The sequence below is a fragment of the Buteo buteo genome, chromosome 13, assembly GCF_964188355.1.
Source record: "Buteo buteo chromosome 13, bButBut1.hap1.1, whole genome shotgun sequence".
Classification (NCBI taxonomy): Eukaryota; Metazoa; Chordata; class Aves; order Accipitriformes; family Accipitridae; genus Buteo; species Buteo buteo.
In genome coordinates, this window is record NC_134183.1 from 19638192 (window position 1) to 19665946 (window position 27755).

At 39.6% G+C, this 27755-nt stretch overlaps 1 protein-coding gene across 3 annotated transcripts in view; it reads left to right on the plus strand.

Moving 5' to 3' along the window:
• Positions 1–27755, plus strand: part of IGF1R (insulin like growth factor 1 receptor) — a 189438-nt gene that overhangs the window by 33889 nt on the left and 127794 nt on the right. The window lies entirely within an intron of this gene.

Consider the following 27755-nt stretch of genomic DNA (forward strand, 5'->3'; position numbering starts at 1 on the left):
TCTAAAGTGGCTCATCAGTTGTTTGTAAAGCCCTCGTGTTCAATTAGAACTGGAGTTAAAGTACCTTGTAGGGCAATTTCAGTCAACACATGCCAAAAATATCTCTGAGAAATGGCATTTGTAGGCCTGTGCTTTTATCAATACTTACAGGAAATAAAGTTGTGTTTTTAAACAAAGAAAAGAAAACCCCTCAGCCTGTTACTGGGAGACTTTGTGATTTGTCCAAGGAGAGGGAAGCGAGCTGCATTGCTTTCTTACCATGTGTTGCTATGAGTTGTTAGGCTTCTGCAGGCCAAATTTATGTCTTCATTTAAAGAGTGTAACTCTGTTGTCTTCAGAGGGTGACCTAGGTGATTGCTGTGCAACCTTATTGCCTTTAGTAGTTTGAATGGATGTAACTAGAGTGTATTTAATGAGATAGAACAACGTACTTGCTTTCTGTTGTGTGCTCTGGCTATTTGGAGTAGACAAAAGTAACGTGCAAGAAAAGCTTGTTGACTCCTAGGGGAACGTTAAAATAATTTGGATCCCAAATGCACATGAGAAGAGATCTGTTTAAATAAAATGAGGTCATAGTTATACTGTGGTAGCAGCACATTCAAGGCTAGGGTGTAGATAATGTTTTTTCTTTTCCTGTATACTTTCATCTTGCTTTGTGGGAGATTGTGAAGAAGAAAGCAAGTATTGGAAGAAAGCCTTGAAAGGCTTGTTAAGAACATTACACTGTGGAAAAACAATGTAGGATTAGAGTATCTCAAGATTCAGAGCATATAAAGAAATGATCAAGTTCTAATCAATAAAAAGAGTGAGAAAGTTGGACCTATGTAATGTTTGTTGTGATAGGCCACCGATTTTGTGGAAGAAGGCTTTAAATTTGCCAGCCATTCATCTAAAAAAACCCAAAACAAACCAGCCCAAAAGTACTTCCATTCTGAAGAAAAACAAGGGAGGTATAAATGTGCAGTTGTTGAAAAGGAAGCTTTTTGTCTCTCCTGCTAGATTGCTTGGATGCTTTGGCAAACTCCTAATCTGGAGAGGACTCTTGCAGCACAAAATTACACAAGAGCTGAAAAAGAATAGAAGCGAGGACCTTTAAGTTACTGAGTGTTTCAATCTGCGTTTTCCTACCAGTAGAGATAGGAGACCTATATTATTTTCCAGGGAATATTTTCCTAGTGTAGTATCTAATTTAACCCTGACATTCTCCTTGTGCATCACAGTGATGTTAAACTTAAAGTGCTGTCTAGCACTCAGAGTTCCTTTATGCCTTTTTATTTTACTTTGCTCTGGATCTGTGGAGGAGTGTATAAGAAATCTCTTTTGTCCTTGTTTAGGTTTTATGCTGGAAGATCTGAAGTTGGTGGGTAAATGTGTGGGAATGTTAAGTACTTTAAGTAGCCTGGCTTCTGTTTAGTTTTGTTGTTGAGTGGAAATTGGTTTTTTCCTTCTTTTTCTTGCTCACAAACAAAGGAAGAACCCCGTGCTTCCTTCAATATAACTTGTGCAGCAACAATGTTGAGGGTGGAGGGAGGAGAGAGGGAAGGATATGCTGTGTTTGACTTAAAATAATCCATTGACATTTCTATAGTAGAACAAGCTGCAAAGCTGTAACTTTGAATTTTTTTTATTTTTTTTTTTTTTTAGGTTCTGCATAAAGCATCAGTGGCTTCTCTACCAGTTTTGTTGCCCTGGTTTTTGTGTAGTATACATTCCTTTACCTTCAAGTGCCCCAAGGCAGCAGCCTTACTAGTTTGCTTGCTTTGGAGCTGTAGCGTGCTGCATTGGGTTTGGCATGCTATCATCTCTCTGGCTTACTCCTACTTTTCTTTTGGCATATCAAATGCCAGCTGTACTTCACTTTGGTTGCAGGTCCACATAGAGGAATCCTGCAAGATAAAAGGAGAGTACTGAAGTAGTTTGCATCAGTGGTTGTGCTTTGGGGCACAGGTAGAGATGGAAAAGATAAAAATTGAGTGTCCAGACATACAAATAAGATTATGGCCTTTTGTTGTTTGTTTTCGTTGTTTTTTTTCTGGCAGTTGTGACTGCTGGAAATGTTCATGGAAGCCGCCTGCATCTTGCTCAGTGATTGATGTGAGAACCAGAAAAACTGTTCCTGCTGTACCCCTTGAAAGACTAGTCTCTGACACACTTGCTTTGCGTGTCTATTGGTCTACTGTAAAGAAAACTTCTGTTGTTTTCTATATTCCTTTTGCTGTTGATTAAGTTTTGAGGTCTGCTGCCTTAGTCACTAGGCCTTTGTAAGCTTGCAGAAACAGAATGTAGATTACAACCTTGAAAGCCTGCCTGGAAGTTTAGGATCCCTTTGTGTCATTTTTTGAACAAGTCCAGCTTACACTTCCTAAGACACTTTTGTGTTTGCTGAGGCCATAAGAAATGAACTAGGCAAACTGTTTATGTGGGAAAGTAATAGCAAAACTCGCAGTGATCCGTATATAAGATCTGTGGTATATGGGTGGTTTTTTCCTTTCTTTTTAACTTCATCTTAACTATTCATTTGCTCTCTATCTACCCCAAGTTAAGTTGGACGTGCTCACTGTCAAGAATTAGCTGAAACCCTTCTTTTCCTACTTAGATAAAAGAAAGAGTAGGGGACTGGTTATGGGGAGGACAGACTGTTAATTCCCATTATGAAGGGGTAATGGTTTCAATAGCAGCTTCTGTGTGAGGGGACAAGAACACAGTCTGGAAGTCTGGGTCCATGCTTTCTGAGAGCACAAATTACAGTGCTGCACAAAGGGAATGAAATAGCCATGCTTCCCATAAAAACAATGAAGGTGGGTATCTGAAGTGCATGAGGGACCTCTAAGGTTAGATTTGCCACTGGCATAAGAAAAGTAGATTTAAATTGGTATTATAGAGAGAACATGGATTAGGGCCATAAGCATTAAGCACTTGTCTCAAAAGAGGTGAATTTGACATGAAAAACAATTGCTCACATAAACTGTGCTTCAAATGTAACAGAAAAAAACTTTCAGCTTCCGAATGCGTGAAACTGAAGACCATGGAAAAGGCATGTGAGGATTTGGAGGCTGATAAAGAAGCAGATGGCAGCTAAGCACAAAATGTTTTTAATGAAAACGTATCCTTATTCCTTTTTGAATTGGTTTGACAGTGGCCTGAAAAGATATGGTGTATGTGGGGAATGAGGAACAGGAAGGAGAGAATGACAGTGAGTGGGAAGAGTGGTCCATATGTACCTTCTACTAAAATGTTTAAACATATGGAGACAGTAACATGATGTATTCTCACAAATATTCGGAATCTGCTCCTGTTTGTTTACACGGAGCTCAAAAGATAATGTAGTTGAGTGGTATCGTTTGACTTAGCTTCATTGACTTGTGCCGTACTTACCAGTGTACACCATCTGGGAATCTGCTCCCTGTTGATTCAGCAGAGTAGTGGTGAAAACCATGTGCTGGGATTTTTTTTTTCTTCCTTTCTCTCCTTCTTGTTTTCCCCTCTCTGAGCAGTATTCACTATATTTCCCCGTCCTTTAGAAATATTGAACATATGTGAACTATGTAGATGAGAACTATGAAGAGAGAGAGGAAGAAGTTGGGAGCCAGAGATGCCGAATCAAATTGCACTTATTTTGCTTTAAATTACATCTGCATGCTTTTTTCTGTTTGCTGCTCCATTTTAAGGTTTTGTGTTTTGTTCTTAAACCCTGTGAAATACTGTAGAAATAGTGTGTATTAGCAGAGGACAACATGCTTTAAAAGCTTTGCACTTTTAGCAAACAAATTTGATGTCGTATAGTGTTAAGTGAAGCTAGTCTGTGTAATGCCAATCCTACCTTTGTTGGGTTAAAAAAAAAAGCATCATATGAACCTGAACGTATTTTGAAATGGACAGTTTGTTTGTCCATTTGGTTAGTTTGGTATGCAAACTCTCCAGCAAATAAATATATTCTGAAAGGAATAAACAGAAGGGTAGGGGGAAAAAAAAGTAAAAGGCACCGTTGGTGTCACTGAGTTACAAAAATCTGGAGCATGTTAAAAAAAATTTTGTTAGTGTGTTTGTTCTGAATGAAGTTTTTTCCTGACTTTTGCTCCCCTCCTGAGAAGCCTGCTCTTCAGCCAGAGGTTTCCCAGAATTTTTATTATGGCTGTGAGTGCATATTTAATTGGTAAGCTGGAATGGCCGCAGAACAGTTTAGGCCAGTCTGCAGTTAATTACTGTAGCAGTGGTTTATATTCTGAGAAAAGGGCTAAAATTAAACATATGTATACTTGCCATTTTTCTTTGTTCTGTTGTAAAGTGCCATAACCTGGGAAGAATATCTTGAATCTCAAAGCCTGCACTAGTCACCAAAAACTAAGTGCTAATGTCGAATACTCTTCTTGGCTTCCTAGTTACTTTTGGCTTAGAGATGTGTAGTGTTTCTGAGAGGACTTCAAATTTTGGAGTTTTGTTTTTTAGTATTAAAAGACTTGATGCAATTAACTTGGTCTATCCATGACACTTTGCCATGGGTTAAAAAAAACGCTTTTAACAATCCTTTAAAAAATTTAGACCTTTTCCCCACTATTTGGAATAAAGAATAAAAAAAGTTAGAAGTGTTCTTAGGGTTTTTGAAAATACCCTGTGTCTTTTCTACTCATAGGTACACACACACACATTTTCACACACTTTTCTCCTTACAAAACATCATATTTTACACTTGCTTTGACTTTATCTTTGTCAGTCCAGAGGTGTGTTTATGTTCACCATGGAAAATTCATTTCTATTCTTTTGGTATTGTTTCTGAATACAGGGAGGGGTAATCAATGTGTTGCAGAATGATACAGTAAATGTTGCCATGATTTCAGTGGAAGTACAATACCTTCTAAGTGATAGTCAGGGTAGTTAAATGTATATGTAAATGTAAATGCCCATTTATTCTGAGTAATATAAACTATTTTGCATGGAGACCATTCTGATTTAAAAAATGAGGATTAGCAGTTCTAAAGGTAACCCCACAACAAACTTGCTCAAGCTGGGAAATGGAGGCAGAGTTTTTTGTGCTTTATGTAAATGCATCTTACACTTGCAATTAAACAAAAACGTGCTGTGATTGAAACCTGGCTGGACAGAAAGCCCTTCTGGATCCACACCATGCTTGTCTTTCGTGGCTTCAGATTTTTTCCCATGAAACTTTGAAATACTGAGTAATCTTTATTGCTACTACAATATGGATTTATTTGAATTATCTCATGCCAAGCAACTGCTTCACTGTCAGAAAAACAACTGTAAAAGTATAATTGGAGATCACTTATAGGGAATAGTAATTCTCTGGTTTTATGGGGTTGCATGTATGTTAATTTCTCTGATGCTCTGTGGTAAAGTATAGGGAAGAAAAACAATGCCAGTCCTTCTTACAAGAAGATACAAAAGCATCACTATATTGTCATGGGTACAGTGTGCAATCTTCTAATGTGTAGTGCTTGAAAAGAAGTCCTGGTCTAACCTCCTATTATACGGAGGCTCATGGGAGAAGGGAATGGACTTTGTAGCCCAAGGGGCCTGAGAGGGATAGGAAGATGATGTCTACGATTACAGTCAGTGAGGGTTTCTAAGATGCTGCTGATTTATTTCAAACTTAAAAGTACTTTAAGACCTCAGTAACATCCTAAAGGTACTTTCAAAAGTACAATATGCTAGTGATGTTTCAGAAGGTTGATAATCTGGCACTAGCTAGGATTGGAAACAGAATGCTGTTGGTTTTACTTGCAATACTTCTGCTGTTCTTAGTGACTTGCTTTCATTCTAGAGGAGACTGAGGGTGACGCGTTGTTCAGAGAATTATTTTTTGTTTCACCTTCCTGTGCAGCAGTACCATGTTAAATTTATGAAATTACATGTGCATCTAAACTTGAACCAAATCTTCGATTAACCTGCTTAACATGGACTTCCAGGCCCTATTGATATATATTAGACAAATGTTTGTTAATAGAATAGACAGTTGTATTGGATAGTTAATTACATGTGATACAAGACATTAATTTTGTGATGAATTTGCAAAACAAGTGGGAGCTGGGAATAGCTAGCAGTGCTATAGGGAAAATGTCAAGGAAATGTCAAGTGTAAAACCAGAAGCAAGCTGTGTTTTTGCTGTGTTCTTGCAAATGTCGCAGGGACAAGGCAAACTCAGCCTGGCTTAGCATTTTCTGCAGTTCTCTGTTTGTGGCTTTTGTCCACGCCAGAAGTCTGACCTGTAGGGGGTTGCTAGCTTTCCTGGGGATTTCTGTTTTGACAGTTAATGCGTGTATGGATGTCTAACGAGGGTTCAACTTGAGCCACAGTCTTTTTATCTTGGTGGGGGCCTGAAAAAGATCTGTCCTCCACCCAGCTGTCCATTTTCATGGAACATATAGAAATACATCTTTTGCGATGACTGATCTGCAATTGAATTTGGCTGAAATGGGCTGAAGGAGGTTTGGAGGTGGGCGTGTGAGCAAAATCACTGGACTTGCCAGCCTACTTTTCATAAGAACTAAAGGTAAAAAAAACCCCTTAGATTCAGCCCTGGATAGGAATCAAGCCCTCTAAAAATTTTGAATAGTAGGCACCATTTTCCTTTTTTTCCTTCCCCAAACACACATGAATGTAGGAATGAATTGTCCTTAAGCATTTTCATGAATTGTTTTCATGTGGCAAACAAGTTTTTCAGTGTTAAACAGTGATGAAACAGCCTTTGTTTAGCCTTCCTTCCCACTAATAGTGTGATTTCCTTCTCAAGTCTGTTTATGGCTCTGAGAATTAACTTGTAATAAAAAGATGCTCGGATAATAGTATGTTAATACAGATTGTTGAATTGCCTTTTTCTTCTGAGGTGAACTCAGCCCGAGTTGTCGACTGTCTCTTCCTCTCTCTCCCCAGCAAAGTTTTCAGGCGTTTGGAATGGAATGTGCATGTGCTATCAGCCAAGGGCTAAAAATGAGTTAGCAAGTAGTTTGCCCACCATGAAATGGTAAGGGTCTGAGGTGCCCATAACCTGGGTTTTTAAAGCTAGAAACCATATGCCATTCAATTTTGTTTTGTGTTGTTGTTGTTGTTGTTGTTGTTTACTGTTTCTTGCTGGGCAAAGTGAACTTGTAGTTACGTGCCCAAACCATAGTTCTGTATGCCCTGGCTAATTACTGAATGCATTTGTATAGCCCTTGACAATGTAGACAAGAATGAATTCAGCACATGACTTGAGGATCCCTCTTGGAAAGGCTGGTGCTTTTTGTAAATTGGTTGATAATTTGCATGTTTAGAGGGATTCGAGAGGCAACTCAAAGTTCTCGTTGTTGCTGCTTAAAGTTCAGCTTATGCTCTTAGGTGGATCAAACTTATAGTTTGTATACCAGTGTGACCTTCCTGATGTGTTTTTTTTCCTTGGTGCAACATATTGCGTTTATTGACACTTAACTGTTCCCTTCTTAATAAACAGTGTTCTATAGCTGTTAAGACTCATCTCTTCCCAGCGTACTCATTGTCCCTCTATTAATGGCTTCTCTAACTTTTTAGTAGCGTAACTCAATTGAGGGGTCTGTTTCTCCTATTTTTTTTTTTTTCTGGTTGATGTGTGAGGGATATGTATGGATGATTAAAGGTTATAGTTTTGGGAAGTGATGCCATTTAGGAAGCATGTTTGAAGTCTTGAGCGTGCAGAGAAAGTCTTTTATATCGATGCAGGCCTTGGGAGGAGGAGATGTTTTTCTATGTATAGAAACTTCCCGTATAGGATGGCAAGAGAAGGTTGCAGGGGGATTGCCTGTCTCTTTAAGTGGGTTTATAATTGGCTAGGAATTTTTGTCAGCTTAGTCACTGCAGCATTCAGCGGATGAGGGAAAAAAACCACAGGCCCCAACCGTTACAGGCCGTGGATAGGCTCTGTCATCCCAAAGGAATGCATGTGAACAAAACACTTTGTGCGGTGCAACCGTTGGCCTAAACAGTATTGCATTCTTAAAGCAGGCTCTGAGTCACATGGAGCAGATGGATTGTTTCACTAAAATGGAAGTTATGTATCACTGAGCACTCGGTCGAGCTTTTAAGTGTGGTTCGAATAGGTCATGATATGTGAGTGTGAAGAAGGGGTGTAAAGGTTAAAAAAAAAAATCAGCTCCTTGTTCTGTGGTTGAAATAGTTTCTGTGGCATTAAAAAGGTAGGAAAGTCTTTCACTTTGTTAATTACTGGGCTGGCACACCAGTCTAAAGCTTTCTCTCTAGATTTCAGACAACCATGGTCTTAATTCTGAGGCACTTCGTGTTCATCTGGGAAGCTTCATGCTACCCAAACTAATCCAAAGAAACCCCTCTCTTGTGGGGGTGCAGGGAAAGAAAAACACCAAACCAAACCCCCAACCTATTGGCTCTTCTCACAGTGAAACCAGCTGCTCAATTCTTCTTCCCCCACCCTGCCCAGCTTTTTGCCCCAAAATCTATCTTCAAGCTGTTCTCTCTAGTGTGCACAGTGTATTGATTAGTGAGAGTAGCTCTGTCTCTGTGGGTGGCGTTACTCTTTATTTGGCTTTATCTCTTCCTTCAAGGGTTTTGAAAGGATCTGATAGGAGTGTTGCTAGTCTCCAGCCTTCAAAGCACGCAGAGGAGGAGCTGTGACTTCTGGCTGAAAAAATTCAGAGCTGTCAAATAATATATATTTTTTTCTAATTAAAAAAAAAAAAATCTTTTCCCTCCTGTTTTGTAGGGAATCCTCTTTAAATATGATCTAGGATTTAACAGAAAACGCAGCCTCCAGTTGGTCGGTATTGACAACTGCTGTCATTTGGCAGGCTGTTGCTGTTTGGAGTGGAGCAAGTTTGGAGGTCTTCATCTGGTTATCGCTAAGGCAGGTGTTTCAGAACTAGTGCCTCCCCATGTAGTATTAATTGAATCTTAAATCATTACAACATAAAGGTGAAACATTGACTAAATTCCCTTCCATCTCTGGAGCTTTCCTCATGACGGCAGCACGTGAATAGGAACTCTCTCTTAGAGAAGATGCTTTACTTTTAAGTGCTTGAGGAAGGCAATTTGGCAGAATCAGAATTGATTGGAACATGTGAAACACTGCATGCAGAACCAAAATTGCAGTGAGTCACTGTCTGCTCTGTCTTTTGTGATCTGAGAGTCTGGGATAAAATACTGCAGTGGGTGTTACAGATAAAACCCAGTATGCAAATCCTTAATACAGAGATGAAGCGTTTTTCCTCTTCTACTCACTGCAGTTGTTTGTCTTTGTGCATCCATTTCTCTTCTTTTCTACAGAAATTAAAATATTATCAGTGATACCTTGCTCCAGAAAATGGAGACTGGTGGCAGGCAAAGCAAATAACCCTTTCAGCAAATTAGCTTTAGAGAGTTTGTTAAATTCGAGGGCTGGTTTAGGATCAAGTTGTTTACAGGAGAATATAAGTAATTGGAATATATCTTACAGATGGAAAAATTAATATTCTTCCTAGGCAAAGCTTTTTTTCTTTTTTACCCTTAGGAAGCTTCTTGGTATGGTTAGAACTGTCTGCACATGGCAGATGGTCTTTTTAGGAGAAAAGTGAAATATAGGTAGGAGAGAGTGAGAGGGTATTTTTCAAATGGGGAATGCAGCAGAAATCTTCAGTATGGCAGTGCCTGGTGAAAGTGCTAGGCCACCGAGATCTGTGGTGATTGCAGGTCCCAGCCTCTAGCTTCTTGTGACTTGGGAACTGGGCTGCCTGTTCTAAAAGGAACATTTTGCTCTGTGAACTGGCGTTGCTGCAGTGTGATACTGTTTTAACTGGATCTGTGTGTTGTACCTGTGGTGTGCTGTTAGGGCTCTGGAAGCAGTGTCCATATGCTTCGTGGTTAGATAATTTCAACATCACGCATGTAGTACCTGAAAACTTCAAGCTGTGAAGCTTTCTTGCTTTTCTTGTCTACTTATTAAATATTTATTAAAATGGTAGCCAGCCTGAGATGAGGGAGGAGGAGGAAATACGGAACAACACAGGGCTAACCAGTCACCATAAATAGTGCAAAGCTCTGTGCAAATCCTCCAAGAGATGTGCTTTGTTTACATTAAGAATGCTTAATAAACAGTATCTGTAATAGGGTTACTTCAATGAAATTGCATAGCAAGAAGTCAAAATGTTTGCTTTCCTGTATCTGCTGAGTGGGCTGCATGATTTGACCTGTATGTGAGGGTACTGTCTGGACAAAGAATGTCATGAGCAGGTGGACAGCTATTTTGCAATGTTACCCTACTCATTCTTCTAGTATCCAGGATACATTGGAATTGGTGCGAATAACTCTGTGCCATGCCTGGTTAAACACAATGCCTTAAAGCAAGAGTTAAAAAAACCCTAAAATGACAACATCCCCCACCCCCAAATATTACTAATCAAGGCTGAAGGAAAAGGAGAGTTTCCTCTTAGCTTGTGATCCCAGCAACAGCAAGCAAGTGTGGCAGTAGCTTGCCTGGGTTCTCACAAGCTGTGCTCCTGTCTTCCAATTAAGACCTCTGCTTTTTCTGTCCTTCCCTTCCAATAAGCATTTGAGAAGCTGGGAGCCTTCCCTTTTGCCTGCCTGGTCCTTACTGCTTTTCTCTGCAGCAGCACAGAAATGATGTGCCTGTCTATTTTGTTCTGCTGCTGCTTGGTAAACTAATGAGCAGAGGCACTGCAGCTGCCAGGAGGAATTCCTTTCCAGCAGTTTTGCGAGAAAAGTCAGCAGGATTAGGGCCTGGTTAAAACTTGATGTTTCAGCAAATCTGCTATGCAAACCATTTGGGTGAGGGAGAGAGCAACCAGAGTGGCAACCAACTTTGCTTGAGGCAGAAACGAACTGTGGGAACAAGGAGGAGACTGTCTTGTTCTCCATAAACCATAGTGCTGCTTAGAGCATTTTGGTGTGCTTGAGTATGTATGTGTACATATATGTACTTTTTCTTTTCTGCAGTAACACCCCAAGTTACTGTCTGTCCTGGCTTAGAGGAAACAATTATTTCAAAAGCCTTTCTTAATAGCTTTCTTAAGAGCCTTTTGAGCTGCTCTGATGTTTTGCTGTTTGGATGTGCCTGCTTGTGCCAGATCGTGCACTGGATCTCACTGTTCTGGAGCACCTACTTAGTTACCTATCTAGGCAGGGAGCATTGGGACACCTCCTGAGTATTTAAAAATAAAAATAAACATCTCATGCTTGCTCTTCCATCCTTGATTAAATTTATAGGGTTTGTGTTGGGCTTGTTTTGGTTTGTGTGGGTGAGTGGGTGTCTTGTGAATGACAAAGTAATTGCAGGAGGGCTAGAGTCAAAGGACTATGTTTCTGTATTAGTTTGAAAGCTGTGAGGTCTTTGGTCATTTTACTTTCTGGAGTCAGTTTATATGAAGGTTCTGCTTTCTATGCTTTTATGATTTTTTTGTTTGTTTGTTTTGGTTTTTTTGTTCCCAGTGACTGTCTAGTGAAATGCAACTGCTGTGGGAGGTCGCAGTTGCAGCAGTGAGGTAACCTCTCAGGTAGCTTGGGCCATTGCTGTGAAGCGTTTGAAGTATCTGGGGAGACCTTGAACTGTATTACCTAGAGGAGCAGGTACAGAAGGTAGATCTTGGCATTGTACTGTTGGAAAGACAGTCTGCAAACAATAGCTTTCTAGGATTATAATTTAAGAAGCATAGTGGTTGCAGTAACCAATAGAGGAAGAGTCTACAGATGTGATTATAGTAGTGTGTTCCTGAGTAAAATTGGGTGAAGCAGGTATTGAACTCTTTTTTTATTTTTATTTTTCTTGTTAAGTGCTTTGTTGTGCTAGCAGGTTTTTTCCATTCTTGTGAAGCGAGTGTGGTTTAACCTACCTGTATGCTACAGTAATGAACACTTAGACTGTTGTATGTAATATGGGGAAAATAAGATTAGCAGAAGTAATAAAAACACAGTGTTTGTGCTGCTGCAGATGTGAGAGCTAATGGGACACCCAGAGGCAAGTGATGAACCAGTTAAACAGGGACCAGGCACTCTGGTTTAGCAAGCCATTCTATTCTGAACACAAGCAATGGATACAAGTTAGACAGTGATTGCAAACTTGTTTGTTTGACTTTGCCTCAGTGCTTCCTGAGCCAGGCTGCCTTAATTATGTGAGGGAATTGCTTCTCAAAGTGACTTCCAGATAAATCATTATCTGTACTTGAATGACTTTTGCATCTGTAGTAGTCCTGTCTCCAGGTGAGGAGAGTATTCCTGAGGGTCTGTTCTGTATGCATTTCCTTTGGAAGATCTCTACTGACATGTTTTAGTCTGTTTTCACGCTACCTATTGTATAGGACTACGCAAGATAATAGTAGTTGTAGAGAAAAATATTCCGGGCCAGATGGTCTGCTTTGTAGCATGCATTATAGAGGGCTGTTTGATTTGTCTTCAGCATTGTGTTTTGTGAATTGGAGTTGTAGAAAGCCTCCAGAGTAGAGTAATGGTTCAAAACCTTTGCATTCTAAAGTGTCGGGTAACTTTTAAATCATACATCACTCTGACAAACTTATTGCTTCCTGTCAAAACAAAGGAAATGCTGATCTCCAATTAGCTGATGTGAAAGGCCTTTGCAGATATTGATAAAGCACAGAGAGTGCAAGCGACGTTCAGAAAGGTTTCTTCTGTGGACTAGTGCCTAACTGAAATGACAAAGAGGAGTCTTTCATATTATTAGGCACAAGCCTTTTCTTACATCCCTTGCTGCTGCTGTTTTGGGCTGTGCCTTGTGTGGGCAAACTATTTGGTAGCTTGAGTCACAATGGTGCATGTATTGGCAGCTTCAGGTAAAGCATATACCGAGATGAGTTTGCAGAGGTCTGTCTTCATCAAGTGGACTTTCATTATGGAAGCACCTCTTTGCTCCTGTCATATTCTTACTCCTTGGACATTCTGCCAAAACCAGTTTGCAAACCAGAGCTTCTAAATTAATGCTAAGTATTTCTCTGTGAATGCAGCATGTTACATCTTGCTCCATCCTAGGACAATATCGATAAAATAAAAGGCATCCTCCAATCTATAGGAAAGATTTTTGTATATATCACCTTCCAATCATTGACAGAACTGTGCAGCAGCCTTGCCACTGATTTCTTGTTCCCTATTCATTGTGTCATCAGTGTGGGTTTTTTATATGAAGCAGTGGGGTCATACTGTAACGTTATACTTGGATTCTCATTTTAATGACTTAGGTGTGTTATGAACATTTTCTGGGAGACAGGCTCAGCTCTTTCTGGATATGGTAATTTTAAAAAATGGTGAAATTTGGGTTTTTCAGTGAGATACTTTGAATGATTTTATTTATCTTAAGAAGTGTTCTGGTCCGGAGCTCTCTGATGGGCAGTGTGACAGCTCAAATGTAAGGTGCCTGAAGCCAGTAGTCCCATTTGAAAATCTAGGCTAAAGGATTTTGCCAAGTGTAAAACATTGTCTCATGGTGTGAAAAACAACCAAACAATTTTAGTTCATTAATATAATTTATTGAAGACAGACAATGGACTTGACATGGCTGTTTATACCCAGGCTTTTATGCCATTTGTATATCTGATTTTTTAAATGGGTTGGTTTAAAGCAGGCCAACCAAAAGTGGCTTATTTAATCTATAGTAGTAATTCCTAGATTGTCTAATTACACTGGATTTATTCATTTAAGCAGTCACCTTAAAACTAATCTTCCAGTTGATTTCAACAGGAGTTTCATTGGGCCTTTCCATTGCTTTTTTCCCTTCTCTTTTTTTAAGCCTGGAAGGCATAGAGACTTTGATTATTGCAGCTATTTTTGCAGATAACTTGAAAAAGCCCCCAGCTTAACTGTGGAATTGGGTCCTGTTCAACTCCCATTGGAGCCAGTGGGTGGGTGTATACTATGTTTTCACTGTTTCACAGTGGAAGTTCCAAAACCAGCATCTGGATCTCAATGATCTGCCCTGGAAGCAGAGATGGGAATGCTGCTGCCCTCAGATCTCAGTGCGGAGCGATCTCATCAGAAATGCTGCCGCTCTGTTTAGAAGCACACCTTTCCAGAGTTGCTCCCCCTCTAGCAGCCAGAATAATTGAGTTTTGGGGGAAAGCAGTCATTGGCAATATAGTTAGTACAGCCCTCTTCTTACAACTGATGTCTCTTGTCAGTGTAAGGGACTGGAGAGCTTTTCATCTCTCCCCTTGCCTTTTCTTCTACCTCCCACATCTACCTGGTTAGAGTCGAGAACAGCACCTGAGCTGAGTCTCTCGTGCTGCCTTTCACAAATAAGTGATGAAAATGGAGAGTTGTTGCAGGCGGTCTTCCGATGTGTAAACTCCCCTCTAATTTTGTGGGCTTGAGAGCAATTTCACCCTGTGCGTGGGTCACGTGGCTGTAATTGGGTTTATGGAATCTCCCCAGTCCTGTGCGTTCCCCAGGGTTTGTTGTTGTCAGACCTCGTTTTACCCCCCACGCCCTTTATCCTCTTTTGTTAATCCATGAGTTTTGGGATTGTCTGAATAGTGTTTATTGCTTTTATTGTTTGGGTGGGAAAATGGCCATGGAGCTTTGATTGTTTTATGGCAGGAGAAGGGCCTTGTGGAACCCCAGGCACTTTTTTTTTTTTTTTTTAACCCCAACAAGGAGTGCAGAAAAGTAACCAGTAATTTAATTCTAAGTGAAGAATCTCTTGCTGGTTATAACCTAGAGACATGTTTTCTTTGAGTCCAAAAATCAACCAGAAAATAAATTTAATTACTTTCTAATATGTCTTGTTAAAGCATGGATCAGTCAGTACTGCAAATGAGTTTTGGAGGTACTGGTGAGAGAGAGCGTAGACTTTGGTTTTGATGGTAGATTAAATGTTGGATGTCAGCGTTCTCTCTGATAACAGTGTTGTTGAGAACCGCACTGGCACAACAGACTCCCCTGCATGCCTGTAGGTTGCCGTGTAAGTTAACTTGGGATTTCAGCTTGTTTTGTCATGCCTCATTTGGAAGGTTTTGGTTTGGGAAGGGGGAAAATAATGCTGCCTGCTTCTAAGCATCTAAACCAAAAGTGCAGAAAGCTGGAGTGGCTAATTTTGAAGCTTGTGAAAGAAGCCTTATATATTTTTCTTCAAATAATAACTTAGTTTTATCTTGTTATATCTTTCAAAAGCTGAATCATTTGATCATTGGTATCATTAAAATATCAACAGACATAAATGATGAATGTGTAGTCTTGCCGTATTTTTTTATTTGTTTTGTTTGCTTGTTTGTTGTTGTTTTTGGAAAGACACCTTTCTGCAAGATGAAGCCCTTTCTCCCAGCACATTTGATGTGTATTAAATGTATTAGTTTTAGAAAGATGCTGAGCAATGCTCCTTATGCTCTGTATTCTTGCATTTTTCCTGTGGGTAGAGAAAAAATATTTAATAATTTACTGTGTTCCCAACAGTTTAAAAGTAAATGTTTGTAGATACTTTGTGTCTGTGTTAATTTATATGCTAAACACTGTTGATAGTGATTTGAAACCTGTCAGCTTGTTCGATATTTAATGTTTTCTGTATACAGAAACTTACATAATTATGGGTCTAAAATTGTAGTGACTATCCGTGGTAAGAGAAGTAAGGTTATTACTGTTGTTCTGTACATAAAATATTTCAAATAATCCCCAAACTGTTTTTTTATTCCCTTTTCCAGTATTTTTAAATCTTTAATTGTGTCACAGTATTTAGATGAATCTGAACTTGTTCTTGTGTGTCTGAATTTTGAAGGTCTTTACCTGTTTTCTGCTTGATGCATTGTATTTGTGTCTGCTCTGTGTTACATTTCTGTGTATGGGCAGCTATTTAAAATGGTCTTGCAGTTTAAGATGTTAGAGTGGGCTCAGTTTATGTCTCTGTCTTATTCTTGCTTTGTGGGAAAGTCACTTAAGTTGCAGCCTCCCATCTGTCCAATAAGGAGGATAATCTTATTTAACGTGAGTATTGTAGTGCACCAGTTAATGTTTGTGACTGGTTGCAGGTACCTTATATACACAACATAAAAAATTGATGAGCATCTTGCTTGGAAATTTTGTTTTTTAAATGCATTTTTGTTACTGTATAACCGTATTTTCTTTTTTGGAAGCACATGTGAAGCACATTAAGCGAAAGAGACTTACATTTGTCACTTCAGTATAAAAATCCAAGAGGACAGCTTACAGATTGTTCTTCAAGCATGCTTCTTAAAGAGTTGAGGTATTGTAGAGGAAGGAAAAATACACGAGAAGGAATACCTGCTTCTCTGTTATTTCTTTTTTTAACTCTCTTTTCTTTCATGTATCTACTCATATATCTAAGGCAAGAACAGAATACATTAAGTTTTTTGGAGTAAGGGAACAACCCTTACTGATTACCTTAATCTTTATCGTATTAATTCATATTGCTCTGTCACTACTGGTGGAGAAGTAGCTAATGTGAACTAAGTATTTGCTCTGGAAAGCCTGATTTTTTTAAATTAAAAAAAAATTTTTTTTAAAAGGTATCTCAGCAAGAGAGGCTAATGTTACCTGTTAGCAGCCTGAATGAAATGCTGCATGAATCGAACTGTAGCTCTTCTAAAAGGTTGAAAATAAGTGAAGCATCTTATTTTATAATTAATTCACGATCCAGCTCTATTGGGAAATTACCTGTTTTACTTATGCTATCTGCATTAAAAATGAGACAAATTTCAGATCCTTTTCTCATCTCCAAGCCCAGTCTAGTTAAGCATAAAAAGTATGTAAGCAATGTGAATCTAGAATTGAATGCTCAAGGTGAAATCAATTATCTGCTAAAATCTTGGTGCAGATATGTCTTTGGGAAGATGAACTGCTGTTCCAATATTTGCTAAGAAGCCTGCAATGTATATGCATCCTGACACTGCTTTTTCCTCCTTGTGAGGAGGAATAGATGTTTAAAAAATAACACCTGCCATGACTGCCAAAAAGCCCCCACAAATGAACCCTCTTCTTTCTTGAGTTTGTAGTTGAAATGTTTCAGGTTTTTTGAGTTTAACAGTGGTGTAAAAGCTGTTTGTCTCCTTTTAGTATCTTTATCCAATCAAGTTCAGTTATGAAGGAATAATGTATATTTGGCCTAGGAAAATAGGTCAATTCTGTACTTAAAGTGTTTTGTTTTTTTTTTTTTTTAAGTGGTGGTTAGTGGGTAGCCTGCAGGAAGGGAGACTGACTGACTTTCGTTGTTTTATAAACATGTTAGCCATGCCACAGTCCAGCAGTGTCTGACTTGCTGTCTGCTCTGCCTCAGACATAGAGAGGCCACTCCAGACAGCACAGAAGAAGCATCATTTGACATGAACTGACAAATTTGGTCAGATTCATTTGGTATCAGGTATCACTCAGGAATATATCATGAATAAGGTTTTGGTGCATATATATTTTCATTTTAAAAAAGCAAAACAATGCTGATAGATTTTTTTTTTTTTTTTTTTAAGTCAGCTCTAGTCACCTGGTATCTAGAAGCATCCGTTTGTAGTCTTCTTGGAGCATGACTATTCTTTGGAGTGTAGAAGAATTGGGTACGGCTTTCCTGTAATGAAATAAGCAAAAAATTTATTGAGAGGGGATTTTGTTTGTTCTAAATGGAACAATTTCCCTCAGGGATAACTGGTTTGTGGGTAGCAAATACAGAAATTTGACTATTGTGGTGGGAGAATGTTGGAAAGACAGAGTTCTGTGTGCTTTTCTGAGAGTGAACATTAGCAAAGTTTTTCCTGTAGGATCCTTTCTCAGAAATATGGTATGGCTTGAAAAGGTAAAGGTAAAGTTAACTAGAATGAGTGAGGCTTAGATCTGTGCATCAGGGAAAACATCCTGATTCTCAGAAGCATTTGGCTGTAGTATAATGCTATTGGAGGGACAGGAGGAAATTTATGCTCATGTATGGGGAAAATGAGATACAGAATACTTAGGTGACTTGATCAGATTCACATGCCTAAGACAGTAATAGCAGGAGGAGAATCCCATGCTGCTGCTCTGGTAATCCAGCTAGAAGGTTGTGCTTTGCCAGCTTAGTAGCAATGACAAGGACATGGCCTTCTGTGAGAGTTCCTCCATAAATTTGCTATACCTGTGGATTTTTAAACTGAAAAAACTTTGCTGTGCATCTGTTTTATGCGTAACTACAGTCTACAGACCAACATGAGAAGGGGGCATGGGTTTGTTTTTCTTGCTCCTTTATTTACCTGCTAGAATTGGAGATTTACTGAAGTGTGAGTGGATAGTGAGCGTTTTATTTGTTGAAACTAGAAGAAAGATGCAGTAAACTTTAATTCTAAAGAAGCTTAAGTCTTTCAAATAAATCCTCTGGGGAGTCATCTATGTGTACTGCATTGACTGAGAAAGATTGACTTGGTCAGGTTACGTTTGTAGAAACAAACGTGTTTTCCAAGACCCTAGTTATAATTCATAATACTTTGTTTATAAAGGTTCTTTTCCCTGTGAGTTGGCTGAAGCGCTCTAAGTGGTCTCTTTGCTCTGTTTGGATTCCCCGTAGCTGGGTTTGTACGTCTGGAAAGCACATCGCTTTTGTGTGGCTCATAATCCACTGAGCATCATCCTTCAGTTTACTCACAAAGAAAGCCTACGTTAGCTATGCAGCAGATGAGTTCAGCCGGCGAAATTTTATCAATGCAATGAAAGTGAACCCAAGCAAGGAGAGAAACGATGGGCTTTTTTTACAGCTCATAGGTGGCCAACAGTTCTCTGTTTTGCTGTGGATTGCAGATGAGGCATGGATTGCTGTCCTTGTGTTGTAGCTTGGTATTTTCTTCTTGTCTGACACATGGACTAAGGTCTTTGGTCTAGCATTGCTGCTCTGCCAAAGTCTAGGGCTGGGCAGTATTGAACTGTGACCTGCAAAAGTTTGTTTAGTAATCTTCCTTGTCCCTATTTTACATGGAAGACTCTCCTGGAAATGCCTAAGGGAAAAAAGAGGGTTTGGAGGTGGCTGGCTGTTGAAAGCAGTTAAGTTTTACTAAAACTGAGCCAATTTGAGAATTGCTGGCACAGTTCTATGAATTTATTCATTTCATTTGGCTTGTTTTGCTTTTTGGATGAGACTTACATGAAAGGAAAACTCTGGATAGTGAGGAAGAAACTATTTTACTATTTTAGTTGCTCTTCCTTCCTCTAAATTGAGTAGGGTAGTGTTACCATTTCCATGCACGGGCAACATGAAGGTTGCAAACTTCTTTGGGCAATGCTTGGAGAACTGTATGCAAGACTACTAAATTCCCCTCATCTCCCTGCCAAAAATAGTAAACCTTTAAAAATATGTGAAGCATTCCAAAGCTTATGAGTACCAGTGTGCTGAGCTATAAAGGTTTTGCGTTTTAAGAGTACCGTTTAGATGCGCTGTGGGCATATTTGTGTTCTTGTATTGCAGGCATGCTACCTTGGGCTGCTACCTTGTCAGATCTTGTAAGCAAAGGAGGGTCAGGCCTAGTCAGTACTGGAAGGGAGAACTTCAAAGAAAGCTTAAATGTTGGAAGAACTTGACTGATTGAAATTGGTGTTCTATTTTTAATTACTGATGCTGCAGCTTAGTGCTGGAGGCATTGTTGTATTCCAAATGGTATCTTTTTGAGTGCTCAGTGGAGATCTTCACTGCTTGAATCAGCACTTACGGAAGATATTTTTCCTCGAGAATTATACAGGCTAAGTATAAGTAGTTCAGAGTATGCAACTATGTAATGTTTTCCTTGCTTTTTCAGTTTAATACTGTCACCATGGCTTTGTAGACTTAACTGTGATGTACTATTAATCGCTTTCAGAGCAGCTGCTATGTTGCTCCCAAGAAGTGAGTGAAAACAGTGATACTGTTTGCAAAGCATGTTGGGATGTTTTGAAATGAAAAGTGCTTAATAAACATTATTTACATCAGACAATCTTTTTATTAAGTATTTGAGCCCTGTGCTACAGGATGGTGTTCTGAGACAAGAATTTAGGATTAGAATGATAGTTTTGCAGGAAAAAAAAAAAGTATTATCCACATCACATAAAACCCAACAGTTTAATGTTGGAGAGTGCTTTTATGTGAGGATCACGTTAAAATTCTGCAAGAGATTACCTTTGCATATTGCCTAATCTGAAACCCTGAAATACTTCAAGATGTATCTGTGAAGTTTTTTTTATTTAAAAAAAGTAATTGCAAATCAAGCAAAAGAAAACCCCATGCTTATTTGCATTTAGGTAGATGTGTGAAGTATTTGGATTTCATATTTGCACAAAACCAACACATTCTTTCAAACAATTAAATATTTTACAAATTAGTTGTACTTAACCTGGTAATTTTTTGAAGTAACCATAAAAGCATTTATTGAACTAGAAGAGTCTTTTGTTGCTTCAACTCAAATCCACATTAGTTCTTCTGATTCATCTACCCATAGTTGCCTTGAAAATTTTTTGAACTTTGAAATGCACAAATGAGTTTCATCCTTGTAGTTGGGAGCAATTTTATTGGGGGGGGGGGGGAAGGCATTGTTTTTCAAGTTTGCCACACCCACCACAAGATAAATTCCTTAATTTTGTGCTGGGTTGCAGCATAATCACAGGGAAGTGTGCTCCAGCAGCTGCATGCATTCAGTTGCTGTTTGTGACCACACCTATGTAAATTGGTGTTGAATGTGAGTTTTTGGGATTGTGTTGGAATTAACAAAACTTCATCTGGGCATTATCTTCATATATAAGAAATGCTGAAACAGCAAAAGCTGCAAAACTCTCTCGCTACATGCAGATCTGCTTTTTAAGCACCAGTACAGTGAGATACAGGATTAGAAATACTAAAAAAGTAAGGCAAAGCACTTTCGAGTTTGCAAAAGTAAAGACGTGTAGTGTTATGTCTCTATTTGAAGAATCATGACCTAATCTTATTTATGAGTATCAAATGAAGAAGGAAAGTATGCTTTCCTTGTGTGTGCCACATCAGCACCTGCAAAAAGATGACACTTATTTTTTTTAAAACAAAGCAATCTCTACCAAAACGGCTGACTGGTGGCACTTAGTGTTGGTTTAGGGTCTTACTGACATATTTCTCTACAGGTATAAGTTTGAAACAGTAGTGAAAATATTTTAGGCCTGTGACTACTTGAATTTGGTATCAAAATGAAGGCCATACTTGTGTCGTTATCTCTTCATTGAAATTGATGTTCCTCCCCATAGCTGGATAGGAGGGCATGAGCTGATGGTTCCCAGTGTGGGGCTGGGATGGGTTTCTCATCTGTTGTGCGGAGTTAGGCTGACATGCCGAAAATCCTCTAGCTATTACCACTTTTGAAAACCTTCAAAAGAAAAGAGGCAGTGGGGAAACTAGAACGTGTGGATGCGGAAATAAGTCTTGATGTGTGGGTGGGTTTTTTGTTTGGGTTCAGGTTTTTTTTTGTTTGGTTGTTGTTTGTTTTGGTTTGGTTGTTGTTTGTTTGGTTTTTGTTTGTTTTTGTTTTGGGTTTGTTTTGGTGTTTGGGTTGGTTTGTTTTTTCTTCCCCTTAGGTCCCAATTTGAATTCTAGGGATCTTGTCTTAAATGGAACCACAGTTGTTAATGATCACAGAAGAAGAGTGAATGTTCAGAGGAATGGCTTGGTAAAACATCTGATGACTCTGTAGTAGGGTCTGGGAGTATAAGAATTGTGTGAGGGTTACTGCAGTGGCAGTGAAATTGATATTTCATAGGTATTGAAGGAAGATACCTTGAAGATGCCAATCATCAATCCCAAGCACAGCTGGTCTGTACAGCAGTAGCTATGTTTTTTTCATTTTTTTTATTTTCCCTCTCTCAGTAGCATGGCTGGCTTAAATGCTTCCTTGCCCTGTACTAACCTCTGCTGGTACAATTCTTTATGGGCTTGAGCCCATAAAGTGACTGGGAGCAGAGAACTTCCATTGGGGTTAAAAATAACTTGGTCCCAAAAAATAAAATGTATTTTTAACCTGGATCAGGTTTCCTGATACAGAGCACTGTGCAGCCCTGCAAACACTTGTAGTAACACAAGTGTGAAGGTGCTATGGGGGTCCTTGGGTGCAGCTGAGGCAGTTTAAGCCAGGTTTTATGTAATATCCCAAGTGCAGTAGGCTTAGCAAGCAGATACGGAAACCAATTTCTGCTTTTTCCCAAGCCTGCAGCAGAGGGACGAGCTTTGTGGGTGTTTGAGGCCTTTTTGGGTACTAAGTATTCTGTTAGCATGTTTTACATTGTCATTTAACCAGTAAGGCATATTTTTCAGCAATAATAATTGTAAAAAATTCCACCTCTTTTAATACTGAAGTATTTTAGTGGAATGACTTGGGGAGCATCCGGCGTGCAATGGGAGAGAGAAATCGTGAAATCTGGAGGCTCACAAAGTGCAGTTCTACATGTTGCATTCTCCTCTGATACTTGGCGGGTCTGTGCTGAAAAGGTAGGATGGATTTCAAGGTCTCTCAAGTGGGGACAGAATACCATACCTTTTAGAGATGTCGAAGGGCTGCCAGTGATCTGTATGTCACTCAGTGGAGACCTTTAGTGTAAGTGTGTGTCATCCACTTGATCGGATGTGCCATTTCATGAGTTGTCTGTCTATTATCTCCTGTCACCCACCCTACGTAACCTCTTTTTCACGTCTTTTGCTCCCTAGAAAAAAAAACGTATTGAGCCATCTTCTAGCCCCAGCAGAAATAACTCAGGTTTGTTGGACTTGCTTTTAGTAGGTAAAAATTGGAATCTTTCTGAAACAAAAATGTCTCATTTTCAATTCTAGCAAAAAGAAAAGTCCTACTTAGCTTGCACTTGAAAAAAATGAAAAGAACGTGTAGTTGCTAAGGAGTGAGCTGCATCCTGCCTTTCACGTGTAAATTCTGCCAGAGGGCTCAGTCTTCTTGAGAATGTGGATTTTAATTTCAGGGTTCTCTGTGGTACAGCTTAAATTGGTATCCTGTTTCAGGGTGTGGGGAGGAGGGTGGAGGTGCATGCCATGGGCCTGTAGGATTTTGCTCTTATGGTCTTCAAAGTGCATCTAGCTGAGACAACTGAGTCCACCTTGGGTCAGTCTTCTGCCCTCTTAAGACTTCGCTTCTGCCTCAATGTTGAGATGGAGGGCTGAATGTTGACAAGTTAGGATCATCTCACAACTTAGCCATCAGGGTTTTAGAAGCAATGGGTCCATTTATGATCCAGGGTCGGGTTTGGGTGTGGGGGGGAGAGTTAGTGCATGGGGGGTGTGTGTGTGTGTCTGTTTGTGTTTGTTTGTTTTAAGACATGATCTAAAAGTGTTAGAAACAGAAGGTGGAGTGAAACCACCCACCCCCCACCCCCCGCCCCTTTTTTTTCCTTGCACTTCACAAAACTCTTCTAGTATGGTAAATCTACTTTCAGTTCAGTTAGGGATCTAGCGATGGGATGCCTTGGTTCCTAATACGGCAGGTAACACACAGGAAAGCAGATGTAGTATCAGACATGTTTTTAGGTCTGGGCTGTAATTTGCAAAGCTCTTGTGGAACTGGCCCTGGTTATTTTAGAGGTCATTTCAGTCTGTGGACTGGAATAATGCAGTTATCAGGGACTCCAAGTGGACAGGGCTTAAAGCGATACTATCTGGGAGCAATGAGGAGCTTGGCAGCACTTAGCCTGGAACTCTGTTTTGTGTGATATGAGCTTGAGCCTGGATTTTACTGTTTTTAGGGTGAAACATGAGAAGGTTGGTTTTACAGAAGGTTTATCTGTGGTGCTAACTAGTAGAGTGCTCCAAGTGAAGGGACTTTCTGAAGAGAATTTCTCTATGCCAATACCTGAATGTAATCTGATTCTTCGGGGCTTTAATTTTTTTTTTACATAATTACCATGTTTTTTCTATGTTTGATTTTTTTTTCCATCTTGTTAAGAAATGTCTCTATCCTATTTTGCTATAGTTAAAAAGTATCTTTTCTTGGCTGTGTCATGAGATTGAGTAATCACATGTAAGAAGCGCTGACTGTCATAGCTTGGTAGATGTGTATGATTTCCAGAGGTATCCCAATTTCACACTCCCTTCTATTTTTATATAAGAATAAATTCCAATTCCTGAAAATTCTCATGTATAAAAATCCAAACTATTTGTGGATGTCTGCTACTGAAAGAAAATGTGTGTTGGATATTAGGCACTAAAATGTTTGACAAAAAACTTCAGAGTGGCAGCAGTGGAGGAGGTAGGGAGAATAATGTTTGTTTGAAGATCAGTGCACCCTGGAGAAGAAATTTATTATGATAGTATCAGAGTAAATAAAGTCCTTCTTTAGTGTAGTTTTGTTTGTGTCTTTCTAATTAGCATGGTTCCTTGGGGGCTAGTTTCTGCTGGAGATGGCTTTATAATAAGGGTGCACAAGGAATTTTTTTTAATTTTATTTTATACTAAGCAGGTTTTCTTGCTTTCTTTACAACTGTTGTATGTAGCACTTTGGTTACCAGCTACAAAGGAGAGAATTCCTTCTTAATCATTCTGTTCCTAGTGTGTGGGAATTGTCCTGGATTTAGTGTTTCATTTGCAAACTTTTTAAATTCTGAGGGTTTTTTTCTTAAATTTGTCCTGTACCTGTGCTTGGACGCTTGCCAATGTTTCTTACTTAACTGTAGCAGACTCTACATGTTACTGTTGGAAACTCCTTTTTGAGCTGTGCTCTTTGGCATTTCATGGTTGGGCTTGCAACCTGTTTCAAAACTTCGAACTGTTGTAATGTGGAAGCTGATGAGGTACATTATTAGGGCCACCTATATAATTTCAAAATGCTGATTTCAAAAATACATTTGTTTTTTTTTAAATGCACGTATTAGACCACATTGCCTTGCCAAGTTCAAGAGGGTCCTTCCTTGAATACTTAGGAAAAAGTAGTTAAACGCGTAGTTCTTAGTCTTTGGCCCTTTGATCAGACCTCAGCCATAAATTGTTTGCCTGACCAAATTAAGCAATGTTGTTTGTAATATCCAAGTGAGAAGTTTTGTGTGCTGACTTTGGTGGGTTGTATAAGCATCTAACCTGTAAGGTCTCAGTTTGGGTATGAAATAGATGGGGAAGTAGTAGCAAGTGTCAAATGGGTTTTGGTGGAGTAGTAGAATGAAAGTTTTAGTGGGATGGATAAAAGGAGGCCATGATAGCAGTTCAGAAGAAACCATTGTTTAGACCATGGCTTCAGAGTGAAAGCTGTAGGAACAGTTAGCTAGTCATGGCCATCGTTTTCTATCTAAACTCTTGACTGCAGCTGCTCTGGCTTCTTTCTAGTCTTTAGCAAGAATAGTCTTTGCAGAGTTAACTCTGGCTCCTGCTCAGATTTTGGTATTCCTCTGGGGATTGCGCTTAGTCTGGATCTGTGCATTCACATTTACTGCTGGTCTGACCTCAGTTAGAGCTGAAAGACACAGCAAGGTCGCCACTTACAATGAAAATCTGTTTGCTTGGGGGTTACCTCAAACTGCGCTTCTCAAGCTTTCCTTGCGCCTTTCTGCAGTTCTCCCTTTGCAGCCTGCAGGATGAGTGGTTTTCCCCATGTTTTACTGGGCAAACTCGGCTTAGCTGCAGTGCTAAAACACAGGTGGTATTAGTCAGAAGTTTTGGAGTGACTCCGGGCATTTCCAGCACAGGGTGGGCACTACAGTTTGGGCACAGCTTCACAGCTTTGGCAGTTCACAGATGGGACAGGCAAACTCTGCAAGTAGCTGTGAATTAATTTGAAATGAAGAGCGTGCTCCCCCAAAGGCCACCACTTTGCTGAAGGAGCTAGTGTATAGGGTACTTTGTCGTTCAAGAACTAGGGAATGCTTTGGGCAGACTTTTTATTGCTGACTTCTCCTAGTGCTGTGCCAGATTTGAGAAGCTAGCAAGTCACGTTAGCCTCACTGTTTTTCTTTGCTTAGGTAAAGTCTATGAAGTTTGTAAAATTTGTTTGTCAAGTTTTCTGCAAAGGTTTTGAACAGCGAGTGGTCTGTAATGGGGCCATGTTGATTTCTGGGAGGCAAGTGCTGTGTGATTCCACGTTCTTGCTGGAGTGAGTTTGTGTACTCCTTCAGTTCATACGGGGTTTCTTTCATGCTAACTATTGACCCTGAGAAATGGTTATCGCAACTAGAAAAATAGAATTACTGGAAGCTGTTGTGCCCTGTTTGTTTGGGGAGTGTGGTCTCAGTTTGTCCCAGAAATAAATTCCACTTCTGGCTGTAATTATAGAGATAGGGGGGTAGTGTAATGGCTTCTGCTTGGCGTAGTGTCTAGGTTTGTGGGCAGGATTAGGGTAATAGGCTACTATTTATAGGACTGTCTTTGACTTGATTTCATAAAGATATTGCATTTTTCAGGCTTTTTTTAGTTAATTTTCATATTAAAAGAGAAAAGGCAATAAATACAAACTCCAGTTATGAGTTGCATTTTCTTCTTTGTCCTGCATCTCTAAGGTTAGCATCAACTTGCCTCATTAGTGAAATGGGACTAGTTGCAGACTTTCTCGATTGTGGCACAGTTATTTTATGTTAGGAGAAGCATATTTAACGTCAGGAATTGAGTGTAATCAGCATTGCAGATGAAAGGCATAGCATCCTGCTAAATGCTTATTTTTACTTATGAGCTGAATAAAGCCAGAATCTGTGAATTTTGGGGATGTTTTAAGGGTATTGCTTGTTCAGAAACGTGTCACTTTGTTTTGTGCAGCAGAGTTTCTTCCACTTGATTGGCTGCAACTGCTGATCATCGCCTTTGCTTGTTGTACGTGAACCTTGTACTGTCCCCTGGAGTCGCCCAGGACTGAGAAGCTCTTTTGAATGTTGCCAAGGCAGACAACTACTGCCCAAGGCTGTGAGCTGATCTTTTGCACCCTTAGTCCCTCTTCCAGGCACAGGGGACTTTGAACATTGCTCCTGTGAGTAGGCTGAGCTCCCTGCATCGCAAGCAGGGAAGGTGGGAGGCCATCAACAAGGCTTCGTCTGCTATACTGTGGCGCTCAGTGCTGCCTGCCACCACACAAGCCAGCAAAAAAGCCTTGCCTGTCCTGCCTGCTGAAGTGCTGCCTTTCCTTCCCCAGTCTAGATTTACAGGGTTAGACTGTGCACCAATTAAATTAGTGTGCTTATGTGCTTTTTATGAAGAATTGAACCAAATTGCTTTCCCACTCATGCATTTACAGATAGAGGAGTAGTTTTTCACATAATTCCATGAATTATTGATTACTTTGAGCTTCCTTTCTATCTCAGCTCCTGCTGCTTTCATTAAATGCAAAGTGAGAGATGTCCCTGCTCTGCAGCATCACTGAGATTGTGGCGGGGATGGGGGAGACCCCATTGAGTTCAGTGTTACAGTGAACTAATGGTGTAGCCAGTAGAAGCCCTGTTGGACACAGTGGTAGTTTAGCACTGATGATCACATTTTTTTTTAAATGCTCACGTGGTTAGCAGTAGATATGCAGTAACTCCAGGTCACTGTGACATTATTTTTACCTTGAAGAAAGCAGTGCCGTTGGAGAGCTGTGTAGCATGTATGTATGTATTCTCGTGTCCCCACGCCTGTTGTATTAGGCTAGAAAAGACTTAGATTGCAATAAGAAAAGTTTTCTAAAGCTTTCAGTATTTCTCTTGTATTTTTACTGATAACGAAGGGATGGGGAAGAAAATAGTATGATTTGGCATTATGTACTTCACTTAGAAAATAGTGTGTTGCAGGTTACCTAAGCAGCAGGATTTAGAGCAGAGACATGTGGAATTCTCTGTCCTGGGGTAGACTATGAGCTTTTTCTGTGTGCTGCTCAGCCTGAAACATAACCATTTTATCTGTAACCTGAGTGCATGTATTTTTTTTCCTC